At 41.7% G+C, this 11,145-nt stretch overlaps 1 long non-coding RNA gene across 1 annotated transcript in view; it reads left to right on the plus strand.

Annotated features, from left to right (window-relative positions):
- Positions 1–1,114: 1,114 nt before the first annotated feature.
- Positions 1,115–11,145, plus strand: part of LOC125485465 — a 15,080-nt gene continuing 5,049 nt past the window's right edge. Inside the window, exons 1-2 of the long non-coding RNA XR_007264188.1 lie at positions 1,115–1,210; positions 4,313–4,479. This is a non-coding gene — a long non-coding RNA (uncharacterized LOC125485465). The remainder of the gene's footprint in view (positions 1,211–4,312; positions 4,480–11,145) is intronic.

Consider the following 11,145-nt stretch of genomic DNA (forward strand, 5'->3'; position numbering starts at 1 on the left):
GCCCGCGCTCGCCCCGCTCCCCGCTCCGGGACTCGGCCCGCGCTCGCCCCGCTCCCCGCTCCGGGACTCGGCCCGCGCTCGCCCCGCTCCCCGCTCCGGGACTCGGCCCGCGCTCGCCCCGCTCCCCGCTCCGGGACTCGGCCCGCGCTCGCTCCGCTCCCCGCTCCGGGACTCGGCCCGCGACTCGTCTCCCTTTGTCTCACCTCTATTCTCCAGGTAGGGTAGTTTAAGAATGAAAAATTGGGGATGGGTGAGGAGGGGGAAAGAAAAACTGCTGCAAAGAGCAAAAAAAAAGAGAAGAAGGAAAAGGAACTGGTGAGCAGAGGAACTGTGGCTGCAGCACCTTACTCTGCCTCTATCTTGCAAATGTCACATCTGCTTTTTACCAGTGACACAGTGAGATGGCTCGCCAAAAAGAAATTAGATTCCAATTGACGCTCCTTATTGCTTGTTAAGTGCCTTGTTAAAAGCCGACCTCCTTGCGTGTTGCAATCTTACCAATCTCTTTCTCTATACAAACTAGCCACTGAGAAAACTTGACATGGAAACAGGAAACACACGGGTTTGGTGAGTTCAATCTATCTCTTGCTCCAAAAGATCCCCATGTTGAACACTGGGTACTGACATCTTGGGCATGCTCCATGGACTCCATGGTTGTACACATTCTACAAGCACAGACATTCACATTTACCACATTTTAGCCTCTGTGAACCCTCAAGGCACATGTCCAATCCACTTAGAGAATTCTTCTGGACTTCAGTGATTGCACTTGGAGCTGCACTGGCAACTATCATTGTAATGCTGCAGCAAGGACTTTTTGTGTTCAAGTATACATCCGCAACTCATGGTTTGACCAGGCCACATCTCTAGCTCGTTTCCTCACTGTCAGAATACTCAGTCACTCTGAGCTTACCTGGTTCCTACACCATAACTCATTTGGTTGGATGGCCAGAACTCGAGTTCTGAAGAAGGGTCACCGGACCCAAAACATTAACACTGGTTCCTCTCCACAGATGCTGCCAGACCTGTGAGCTTTTCCAGCAATTTCTGTTTTTGTTTTTTTTTTTCTCTCTTCATCTATGTTGCCAAGGTCCCGCAGAATCTGATGCATTACAATAAGGTCACCTTTCATTCTTCTAAATGCTATAGAGAAGAGGCCCATAAGAAAGATCCCTCCATTCCCGGATAAACCTTGTGAACTGCCTCCAATGTAAGTATATGTTTCCTTAGATAAGGAGAACAAAATTGCTCACTGTATTGTGAAGTGGTCTGACCTGTAACTTTTATAGTTTTAGTAAGACCTCCCTATTTTTCTACGCCATTCCCTTTGAAAGGAGGCTAAATGTCCATTTGTCCTATTTTCTGTGAACATTTTGTTATTTATCCACAATGTCCCCCAAATCCCTCTGAGCTGCAAATGTCTGCTGTCTTTCTCTATTTGAATAATATTCAGATCCTCTGTTCCTCCTTAGAAAGTGCATAACCTCTCAGTTTCCCACACTATATTACATCTGACAGTCTTTTTCCCATTCATTTCACCTGTTTATATCCCTCTGTAGAATTTTTGTGTCATTCTTGTGAGATTACTACCAACCCATGCTTTATATCTGTAGCTACTTCGATTAATATCCACAGAAGTGAGCCATACCATTTCCTCTGGCAGATTATTCCACATAAAAACCATCATCTGTGTGAAAAAGTTACTCCTCACTTTTAAATTTTTCTCCTCTCACCTTAAAATTATGCCCTCTAGTTTTGAACACCCCTACTCTGGGGAAAAGACATTTGCTAGTCACCTTATCTATGCCCCTCATGATTTTATAAACCTCTGTAAGGTCACCCTTCAATCTTCTACGCTCCAGTGAAAAATGTCCCAGTTTTTCCAGCCTCTCCTTATAATCCAAAACCTCCAGTCTTGGTAACATCCTTGTAAAGCTTTTCCGCACCCTCTCCAATTTCATAATATCTTTCCTGTAGCAGGGGAACCAGAAGGGTACATAGTACACCAAACCTGGCCTCACCAACATCCTGTACAACTGCAACATGACATCCCAACTTCTATACTCAATGGTCTGAGCAACGAAGGCAAGTGTGCCAAACACCTTCTTCAGCACACTGTGATGCCACTTTCAAGGAACTATGTACTTGAACTGGGTCTCTCTGTTCAACATTTTTGGAATACTATTAGTGTCTTCTACCGTGAAAACTGATGTAAAGTATTTATTCAACTCCTCTGCCTTTTCCTGGTTCCCCAATATTACTAGAGTCATAAAGTCGTACAGCATGGAAACAAGGAGTTTATGATCACTTTGGCCTCTCTCTTTCTTTTTATATATTTAACGAACTTCTTACTGTCCAATTTGATATTACTTACTAGTTTCCCCTCATAGTTTATATTCCCCCTTTTTTGGTCATCTATTGTTTTTAAATTTTCCAATCCTCTTGCTTATCATTAATATTTGCCACACTGTACGTTTTTTTTCTTTCAATTTGATACCATTCTTAACTTTCTTGGTTAACCATGTTTGGTTTGTTCCCATCCCAGAATCCTTCTTCCTCACTAGGATATCTCTTCTCAGTTATGAATTATTTTCTGAAATGTCTGCAATTGTTCATCAACTGTCTTTTGTGCTAAACTTCTTTTTCAGTCCAATCCAACTAATTCTGCCCACATACCCTTGTTATTCTTGTCACAGTTTTTTCTGACCTCAGTTTGTGAAACTAAAAACTAAATTCTAGCACCTTACAGTCACTGTTTCCTAGGGCATCTTTTAGACCAATGTCATTGATGAAACCTGCCTCATCACATATTATCAGATCTAAGATAGCTTGAACCCTGTTTTGGTCTCTTCAGTGCTGTCGGAAACTGCTCTGACTGTATTCTATGATTTTTTTTCCTTGTGGCTACCTCTGCCAATTTGATTTTCCCAATCTACATTAACATTAAATTTACCTATAATTGGTCACACAGTACTGCCTATTTTCATATGCTCACAGTATCTCCTGATTTCATCTCTGTACTACAGAATAACTAACTGCAGACCAGTCCCTCCTCTTCTTCCCCGTTTCCCTTATTTTTCGCCACCACCTATATGGATTTTACATCTTCCAACCCAAGCTCATTTCTTGCAATCATACTTACTCAATCCCTTACTAACAAAACTACCCTACCACCCTTTCCTTCCTGTCTGTACTTTCAAAAAGTCACATAGCTCTATCTATTTAGTTCTTAGGTTTGATCTCCTTGTGACTATGTCTCCATGATGGCTCCTACCCATTAACCTGTGCTTGTGGCGTGCATTCACTTGTTTTCTTTTAAATACTATGCAGATTAAAATAAAAATACATTAATTTTGCCTGTTTATCCTTTCTCCTACTTTGACCTTATTTGCTGTTGGTTTGTTTTATGGTTGTACATTCTGTCCCTTTCTGACCCCTCTTGATATCAATACCTACAAGCTGCTCTGCAAACCCCATATCCTTTTGCCTTGTAAGCTGACTTACCTCCCTGGCTGGATCAACTTTCGAAAAATTGATTTTTCAATTTCACTGATTTTTATTTTAACCAGTGATCAATTAATTTTGTAGAAAAAAAATCAGTGAAATTCAAAATCGATTACCATGTAATTAATTTCCATGTAATATAATTAATTTACCAACAAGTAATTTACCAGTAATTACCATGCCATTAAACAAATGCTTACACTGTATTGGATATTGTTCTGCCTTGTTCAGTGGGTATACCAGAAGTTTACAATAACTTGATCAAATCATCAATTTCGTTTTCATTCATGAATAACAATTAAACCTGGAGTATTTTGAACCTTGATTTTTGAATTTCTAAGAATACAGAAGTATTTCTTCAAAAATCATAAAAGATCTAAAAGTAAGCGATTTTCTAACTAAGACATCCAAGCCCAGAAGTAAAATAATTCGTGGTTTATTAAAGCACACCATTTCACATAAATCTACGAATGGATCTGAACAACGGCAACAAAATATCCAGGCTTAATTTTATTGAACTGTTACAAATTGTGGGCAAAAGTTTCCAGTTCAGAACGCAAATCCAACACTAATACTTTGATCGAGGACTCCGCGTATATGTAGAATGCTCACTCGTCTTCCAAAATGAAACAGTTGTTTCAGGCAGAGGCTGGAATGCCAAAGGACACACACACAAAAAAAACCTTATTTCTTCGGCCCATCTGAAACACAGCAGGGATGTGCGCTGCAGCCCTGTAAAGATGACTTTTAGGCTGGTCTGCGCTCAGACTTTGCTTTAACCAACATTTCTCCATTGACTTGCATTCAGGGTTGCCTGGAGTTGTGATGGCGCGTTGGGATAGTGGAACTGGATCGCCGCGCTGTACTTGGAGGGGACGTTTTGTAGCGACTCGGAGTGAGGAGCGGCTCGGCATCGGCGCTGCAGCTTCGGTTCGGGGGACACCTTGATATAGGAGTGGCATCCTCTGTAAACAGGTGACAGCGAGTTGTGTGGGGTCTCGTATAAGGAGACGGTCGGGTCACCGTGGCAGAACGAGACGCGGCGAATGGGTTTCACAGCCGCTGTTGGGGCACATGGCGCTCCTGAAATGTTGGACCTTTTGGGGACCACTTTCATGTTAGAACCACAGGCTGACGCCTGGTTGGACATTGGTGAGGCAGGTCCTACATGAGGTTGCTTCCTGTTCCATGATTTCGGGAACGGAGTGCATGTTAACTGAGAACAATTAGTGTCAAGTAAATTCTTCAGCATAGAAGTTTCCAATTTGGGAGCTGGAAGACCGCGGTAGGCGAGCTCTACGACCAGAGTGTTCCCATCAGGCGTGGTAAGCTTCAAAGTACTTGGGTCCGTACCTTGGGGGAGGCAGAACTTCTTAGAAAACCCACGGTAGTTGCATCTGATCATCCCATTGTTCTCTTCAATAACCTCAGCTCTGTTTCCGGAGATTGTTATGACTCTGTCTTTGACAAATGCTTCCACACTCTCCAGCAAAACATCCTCCAGATCTAAATAGAAGGTGAACTTTCCCAATGCCTTGCAGTTGTTGCTCATTCCTCTTTTCTGTTGTTCAAATGTGGTCTCGGCCTGCGATCTGGATACATGGCCACATCACATGTTTTTTGGAAAGGTCACAGGGAGGTAACTGTCTTTCCCTACGCCACTGATTTGTAAGCGTGAGATCACACACGCTAGCACACTTTTGTCATGAAAACTGCTGAGATACAGCTCAAGTATCTTTAACTGCCTTTGCCAAGCGCCCTTTGCAGCTAGTAATAATTCGGTGTTTTACGTTAAACAACTTTGAGAAACCTGATCACTGCTCAAAATCTGAAACACAACACTGAAAAATACAGTAGATGTTAACACCTTGAAGTGAACATTATTCACACTTAGGTGATTAAATAGTATCTTTCTTGTTATAAGTTCATACTCAGCGGCTTAACATATGACCGTTTTAAGGTACCGTTGGGACTGCAGGGTGTTCCTAAGATTAGATTAAAGGAGCCTTGTTACCTTCGATCTCCAGAAAAGTTGAACGCATATGTAGAATGCAAAAAAAGGGTAACTGTCCTGTGTATGGTAGATATCATTGTAAGTGTTTTAGTGGGCCAACACAACGTGAATATATGTTATAGTTCAGAGCACTAAGAACCTAAACCACATGAGACCATGCAACAATTCCTCAGGGTAATAACATCCCACTCCTTACCTTGTGATGGAGGGAACATCATTGGTGAGGCAACTGAAATCGGTTGGGCCTAGGATTCTACCTGTGGAATGCCGATACAAAGGTCCTTGTGAGATGTTAGGCTTGCAATACAATTGCCATCATCTTGCTTTTTGTAAGTTATAATTCTAACCAGAGAAGAGTTTTCCTCTTAATTCCCATTGACTTCTGTTTCACCTAATGAGGGAGCAGTGTTCCGAAAGCTTGTGATTTCAAATAAACCTGTTGGACTATAACCTGGTGTTGTGTGACTTCTGTTTAGTTAGTACTTCATGATGCCAAACTCAGTCACATGCTGTCTTGATGTCAAGAGCAGTCACTTTGATTTCCCTTCTGATATTCAGCTCTTTTACGCATGTTTGGCCTAAAGCTGAAATGAGGTCAGGTGTAGCCTTTTGGAGCCCAAACTGAGCATTGGTGAGTAGGTCATTGTTTTATCTGTATCACAATCTGTATCAATAGCACCATTTAACACTTCATTCATATTGTTAGGAGACATAGGCAGTAATTGGCAGGGTTGGATTTGAACTATTTTTCTTCTGGAAATGAAAAACCTGGACAATTTTCGTCATTGTTGACATTTTTGTAGTTGTACTGAACAGATTTGCTGGAAATGCAACTCATTCTGGAGGCAAAGTTGTTACTGATGCTGTTGGAATGTTCGCAGAACCTACAGTATTTTTAGTTTAATCCATTGGCTTCTGCCACTCCTTGATATCAGGATAAGTGAATTGAATTGGCTGAAGATTAACATTTGAGATACTGGGGACCTCAGTACGAGGCTGAAGTGGAACACCTACTCAAAACTATTCAGGCTAAAGAGGATAGCAAATGCTTCAGGTTTGTCTCCTATCATTTCAGATTGGGGTATTTGTGGTGTCCCCTCCTCCTCCTCCAATCATTGTTTAGTTATCCACAACCATTCACGAGTGGCTTAGATCTGATTAATTGGTTGTAGAATTACTTATCAGTTTATTGTGAACTGTTCTCATTAGGTATTTCTGGGTGCTGCTCTTGTTATGCTGATCCACACTACTCATTGAACCAGGGTTTAATTGTGATATTAGTATGATTGTCATGAGAATAGAGATTGTGGTTGAATACAATGCTGCAGGTGCTGATTATCCAGTGGCTCACATCGATACCCAATATTGCAATGGGAGGTCAGTTCTGAATCGATTCCATTCAGCACAATGGTAACTGCCTCATAACATGATAGATAGTACCTTAGTTGTCTAAACAGGACTTTGTCTCCACTAGAACTGTAACGAGGTGACTCATATCAGAACATGGTGGTCACATGCATCTGTGACAGAGAGATTGATGAAGATCAGATTGAATAGGTTTGTTTTCCCTCCCGTTGGTTCCTACACAACTTGCTGCAGGTGCAGTCTAGCAGGTATGTCTGAAAGGATTTGGCCAGCTTCAACAGTAGTGGTGCTACCAAAGTGCTTCTGTTGATAAATATTGAAATCCCACACCCAGAGTGCATTCAAGCCCTTTCTATCTTCACTGCTTCTTACATTTGGAGTTCAAAATAGAGCAGTACTGATTCTCCAGCTGAGAGAGGACTGTAGGTGACAGGAAATATCATTGTCCATCATTGACATGATATCGTGATAATTCATTTAGTCCAGAGTCAATGTCAAGGACACCATTGGCAACATCTGCCTAACAATGCCATCATCTCTGGTGGATCTGTTCTGCCTGTAATAGAAGAATCTGGGAAATTGTAAGTATGATTTGTTGAGTATGATTGTTGCTTTACTTGTCCTTGGACAATGCTCCTAATTTTGTCATAAGCACTAAGGTGTTATGAAGGAAGATTTTGCATGATTAATTGGACGGAGTATGCTATTATCATGTAGAAGAGTTAGAGAAATTACAAATGTAAGTGAGTAGAGACCGAACAAGGAGAGAAAAAGTAGAGTCAAGACAGAAATAAATAAATTCATTAGAGCAGGGACATGCTGCAACAATGGGTCTGCCAGGTTAGTCCTGCTGGTGGATTTTGGGAAGAAGGTAGAAGAGAGCTCTGTGGGGTTGGCTAACTATGAGTTTGGAAGCTGTGGAAGGGAAATCTCCAGAGGAGAGGAGGTGAGTGACTGCTGGAAACAACAGCCCAATGTTCAGTAGTAGGGTCATGGTTTGGGGAGATAGAATGAAGTGCCTGAGAGATGGAATTCAGCCTCTGCAAGGCAGAGGTCGGCATGCCAGATGACAACAGTAACTACTTAGTTAGCTGGTTTGATAACAAAGCCAGGGTTAGACCTGAAGGAATGCAGTACATTAAGTTAAGGGAGACAAGTTAGAGTGGGCCGAGGGGAGTAGGGAAATTAAGGGAGTTAAAATCACCTGTTCCCAATGAAGAGATCAAGGCCAAGTAAGAGGCTAGAGGGAGGGGTCCGGGTTGGGAGACAATATTGGAGAGGGTGGGAAGGTCCCTGGAGGTGGGCTGATGATTCTAGTCCAAAGAGGTTAGCACAGCAGAGAAAGGAATGGAACAGGAGTTCACTCAAAATTCATTGAGGTGGTTGGGGGGTGGTGGGGTGGCGGGTGCGGGGGCTTACAGTGATAAAACTAGGTCCTTTGATGGACATAGATTATTCAGCATCAAAGGGAGGAAGGTCAGAGAGTGTATTGAATACATAACAAGAGGTGGGATTAGAAGAGAAGATGGAATCTTGGGGAAGATGAGGGGAGGAAGAAACCTTTAGAGCTTACATTTCTTAACACCAGAAAGGATGACAATGTGTTTCCTCTTATTGAGGTATAAAATGAAACAATAAATGAAATGGAACTGGGGACCAGGACCACTTTGAGTAGTGGGAGGCTTGCACACATCCTCACTCCCAAAGCACAATGCAAATGCAACCACTCCTTTTTAGTCTCATTGTAAACCAGAAATAAATTTTCTCAGAAATCTTTTAGTAGCCTACAGCTTTCAGACAAAGTGCAAAAGCATTGTAGACTATGGAGAAAAAGAATTACAGCTTAGACATTCTATCTGACTTGAAAACAGATGCACTGGGTGCCAAGAATATACTGAGTACATGTGTTGACATCGCATAAGGCACCATGATTTCACTTGAGCACAAATAAACCATAAAGTAGTGCAAATAACCAACACAGGCTTCAAAAATTTCAACTTATGCGGATAGCAGTCGAACAATGCAAACTAATATGGACACTAAAGATGGATTCAAATTTACAAGTTTGGATTTTTCTTGGATCCACTGCCACTTTCTGACAGATGCTAAAGGCATCCTAACTGTACAAATACCAAAGGTCCATGAACTAAAACAAAGAACTGTGGATGCTGGATAACTGAAACAAAAACAAAAGTGCTGAAGAAACTCAGCAGGTTTGGTAGCATTTGTGGAGAGAAAACCAGAGTTAACGTTTTGACTCTTCATCAGCACTGCTGTCCAGTAACAATATCATACAGGTGACCATCACAAAGAAAGCTGCACATGTTTTCAAATCTTCTTGCCCACTTGAAGAAAGCAGGCTGCATATCATGGACTGAGGCAGATGTAGTGCTGTGGTGATTGGAAATGTCAAATGAGTCATCACACAAGGATTTTCCTTCTCTCTCATTTACTTCTATAATATCTTACTTTCACTACCTGACAAATTGCTGCTGCTTTTCTCTGATTTCCCTTAGACTACAGGCTATTTTGAGGTTTTTGCAAAGATTTGTAGCTCGGATTGTGGATGAGGTTGTTGACTTGCTCACCAAGCTGGCTTGTTTTCATTCAGACGTTTCATCCAATTTGAGGAGCTGGAATATGAGCTTCAGAGACTGCACCACATCGGGGAAGGGGGAAGTTACCTGAACACTTTGCTTTTCAGGGTGGTTACACCCATCAGAATGAGATAATTTACAATTGGTCTGTGATCAGGGATAGGAAAGTTCTTGCAAGCTGTGCAGATAAGAGTTGGGACTGCAGGGAAGATGAGCAACTGACCACGGTACCTTCATATAAAAGGAGGAAATAGGAATGCAATAGTGTAATTTGGGGCATGGATACTGTCCTCTGCAACTGTAAACAAGAGTCCTAAAGGCTGTGTTTCCTGCCCATTGCCAGTGTTAAAGACATCTTGAGGTTGGAAAACAAATTGGCATATGACTTATAGATTGGTATGGGTAGAATGGATTTCAATTCATGGGGCACTGGCACCAGTACTGGGGTAGAAGGGAGCTTTTCTGGAGGAATGGACTTCTCCTGAACTATGCTCAGACCAGTGTTCTATTGAATTGAATAACTTGGGCTGTAGAGAGGGCTTTAAACTAATTAGAGAGTGAAGGGCTTGAGATACCATATAAGTAGGCTTACAAAGCAAGAGGATTTCAAAAGGACAGATCTAATATTCATCTCCTTCTTGAATATATTCAATGACTCAACATTTACAGCATGCTGAAGTTGCAAAATGATAGGTTCACTACCTATTGGGTGATGAAATTTTTCTTCAAGTCACTCCTAAGTGGCTATCCTGGAACGTGAGAGTACGGTATCTTTTTGTAGATTCTGCAAAAAGGGAAAACAACCCCCCTGCATCTCATCTGTCCAGTCCATCTTGGATCAGAAAATGTAGACTCCATTGGTGAAGGCAAAAAGGAAGAAGACTTTAGTAGGAGTAATCTATAGGCTCCTTAACAGTAGCTATATGGTGGGATAGGGATAAATCAGGAGATAATGAGCATGTAAAAAAGGCAGTACATTAATCATATAGGTGACTTTGATCTACATGTTGATCGGGATAGTCAGATTGGCAGAGGAAGTCAAGAAGAAGAATTCATAGAATACATTCAGGACAGTTTCTGAGAACAATATATTGCAGGTCCAATCAGGGATGAGACTATTTTAGGTGTGCTAATGTGCAATCAGGTAGATTTAAGAAATGTGAGAATTCTAGAGAAACTCAGCATGTGTGACAGCATATGTGAAGAGAGAAAAATACACACTGATGTTTCAAGTATGGTATAACTCTTCATCTGTTCTCTTGAAGAGTCATACCAGACTTGAAATGTTAACTCTGTTTCTCTTTCCACAGATGCTGTCACACCTATCGAGTTTCTCCAGCATTCTCTATGTTTGTTTCTGATTTCCAGCATTTGCAGTATTTGCTTTAATTATGCATTTAATAAATGATGCCAGAGTTAAAGTTCATCTAGGAAAGAGTGACCACAACAATTTAGCATCCAGTGTGAGAGGGAAAAACAGTGGTCAGAAACAACTGTGTTAAAGTTAAATCAGGTTACTTATAAAGGAAGAGATAGTAGGAACTGCAGATGCTGGAGAATCTGAGATAACAAGGTGTAGAGCTGGATGAACACAGCAGGCCAAGCAGCATCAGAGGAGCAGGAAGGCTGACATTTCGGGCCTAGACCCTTCTTCAGAAGACCCTT

The sequence above is a fragment of the Rhincodon typus genome, chromosome 19 (genome assembly GCF_021869965.1).
Source record: "Rhincodon typus isolate 14 chromosome 19, sRhiTyp1.1, whole genome shotgun sequence".
Classification (NCBI taxonomy): Eukaryota; Metazoa; Chordata; class Chondrichthyes; order Orectolobiformes; family Rhincodontidae; genus Rhincodon; species Rhincodon typus.